The following is a 2,993-nucleotide window of genomic DNA, read 5'->3' on the forward strand; positions in this document are numbered from 1 at the left end:
GTAGAATGGTGTTTGCCAGGGGCTAGGAAGTTGGGAAAATGAGGAGAAATTGGCCAAAGGATATAAACTTCCAGTTAAAAGATTAATAGGTTCCAGTGATGTAATGTATGCATGGTGACTATGGTTAATGACACTGTGTTGTATAGTTGAAATTTGCTGAGAGTAGATCTCAAGTGTTCTCACCACACACAAAAAACCAGTATAACTATGTGAGGTGATGGGCATTTTAATTAGCTTGATTGTGGTAATCACTTCACAACACATAAACATATTAATTCATTATGTTGTATACCTTAAACATATGCAACTTTTGTCAGTTATATCTCAATAAAGCTGGAAAAAAATAGGAGCAAAACATCTATCTCCTATAATTCAACCTTGATGCCTTGCTCCAGCTGTGATGCACTTGACCCCTTCCCAAGATCTATACTCCCAGCTCTCTGGGTTACATGTCTTTTCTGAAGTATTTCTTTCCCCGCCCCCGCCCCCATCTCTATTTTCGTATGCTTTATGTCATTTTCCTGAAATGCCTATCTCTTCCTTCTTTGTTTGGATCACTGTTTGTCTGACAGTGTGTTCCACAAAAATCCTGAAACAACAGCAACAACAACAATAAAACCAAAATACCAGCTCTTAAAACTAGAAGATTTTTAAATATTGTATTACACAACAAAACTTGACACAACTTGAACTCATTTGGTGGCAAAACCTGATCCGGAAACATGGGAGGCAAAACGTGGTGTTGTCCAGTGCTGGAACAGGTGTGACTTTAAAACGGCATACATGTCACATTATCATTCTCAAATCCAAATAAATAGAACTCTAAATTTTGCAATATAGATGTCCCCAAATACTCATATAAGATTGAATATACACTTTGTATTGTGTCTTGCACTTCATAATGATTCATAAATATTGTCATGTAGAGTGCCAAGCCAAAATATGGTTTTTTATAAGGCTCTATCAATTTCAAACAACAGATAAAATACCTCTCATGTATGGTGCTGGAATCTAGCCGATATAATTATGAATACTGGGATATTTTTACCCCAAGAAGTTTCCAGTCTCGTGACTAATGCCCACACAGATAAGAAAGACAGTGACAATCTGATGAGGGTTGTATGTAGAATAAAAGTGACAGGATTGGGATAAATGTATAATGAACACAGAGTAAAATTCTGTGATATTATAAATTAGAGTAGGTAGTTTTAGAGTTTTCAAAGTAAGAAAAGTAATACATTAAGGAACATATTTGCTTAGAGAAGTATGATTCATACCAGTGTGCAAAACAACAGAAAACTAGAAAAGCAATTCCGATGATCTCAACTTTATTAGTTTTCTAGGAAACACTCAGTACGTGATATAGACTGTAGTAACAGTCTGAAAAGTTAAAAGAATGTAACCTTAGAAATAAAAAAATTGCAGAGTGCAGAATCCATTTCCTGTTTTCTGCAGACTTGTCTTGGAAAATTTGAAGTATTCATTGTGCAGAGCATGTGGTTACATTGAGGTTACCAATGTTGATGCTACTGAAAGAATGGCCTTTAAAATTGCCCCACAGCTTCACAGGACACAGAATACACCTGTCCATACTTCAGTTTTTGAATTAAAAAAAAAAAAAACCTTCTAGAAAACTAATAGTTCTGACTAATGCTCTTCCGTGCCAGTTGTTTTTCTAATTTAGTCATAGTTATTGGTATTTTCCCTTTTGATTATATACAATTTATCTTATCCTTGCACCCTGGGATCTGGATTTGGAGTAAAACACACATGGATCCAGTGTTAGAGCAAACACTTAGAACAAAAAGACTTTAGAACTGAGAGCCAGGTTGAGGCCTCGGGTCAGATCATTAAAGGTTGCAGTTTTATTTCTGGAACAATGTTTGTACTTTTTATTTACTTAGTATGTCCATGAAATTAAATATGACTTTTAAATAAGTTTATCATACTTAACTTTAATATATCTTAAAGTAATCAATTGAGTTACTACTTCAAGTCATCATGTTTATTATTAGCCTGTGTCTCTGCCATCACCTGCAAAGTTCAGTTAAATACTTACCATCTAATGACAGCAAGGAATATTCATGTAGATTTTTAAAATTTACTTAAAATTATGTCTTTTAAAATTACCTCAAATTATTTCTTTTCTTTTCTTTTTTTAATTATGTTTTGAAAATATCTAGCTGTGTAATATCAAAAAAAAACTTTTTTTTTTGAGACAGGGTCTCTCTCTGTCACATAGGCTGGAATGCAGTGGTGAGAGCGTAGCTCACTGCAGCCTTGAACACTTGAGCTCAAGCCATCATCTGTCCTCAGCCTTTATAATTTGGCATTACAATTGCATGCCACCAGGCATGGATACTTTTTGTTGTTGTTGTTGTTTTGTTTTTGTAGAAACAGGGGTCTCACTATATTGCCTAGGCTGGTCTCAAACTCCTGGCCTCAAATGATCCTCCTACTTTGGCCTGCTTTTGCTATTTTTGAAAGTTGACTGAACTTACTTTAGTTAAATAATGAGCCAAATCAACCAAATGCTGTTCATAAATAGAGAGAAGTAGGCTAATTCATTTGAAAGAATAAAAGAGTGTTTTTGTGAGTGGGTGAGTATATAAATAACTTGAAGGTAAATTACAGAAAATCTGTTTCCTTGAATGCAGCCCATTGTACCTGGCTCTCCGTTGTGTACCTGGACCCTGCCCTTCATCTTGGGCCTCCTACCTGGAGAAAACTGCATGCACCATGACGCCACTAACTTCCACTAGCTGGAATCTGCCTTTCCCTCCCCACTCTCTTTCCTTCCCATCTCTACCCCCAATTAAATCCCTAAACTTTGCTGATTAACCATTTAAACATCCTTTTAATCCATCCATTTTTTCACTTTCACGTTTTCATTGCTAACTCTCTATGTGAAGCCACCTCACCTTTTTCTCAGAATGTCAGCTATAATGGCTAGCTGATCTCCCACTCATTCCAGGCTTGTATCTACCCAAACT

The sequence above is a fragment of the Piliocolobus tephrosceles genome, chromosome 6 (assembly GCF_002776525.5).
Source record: "Piliocolobus tephrosceles isolate RC106 chromosome 6, ASM277652v3, whole genome shotgun sequence".
NCBI lineage: Eukaryota > Metazoa > Chordata > Mammalia > Primates > Cercopithecidae > Piliocolobus > Piliocolobus tephrosceles.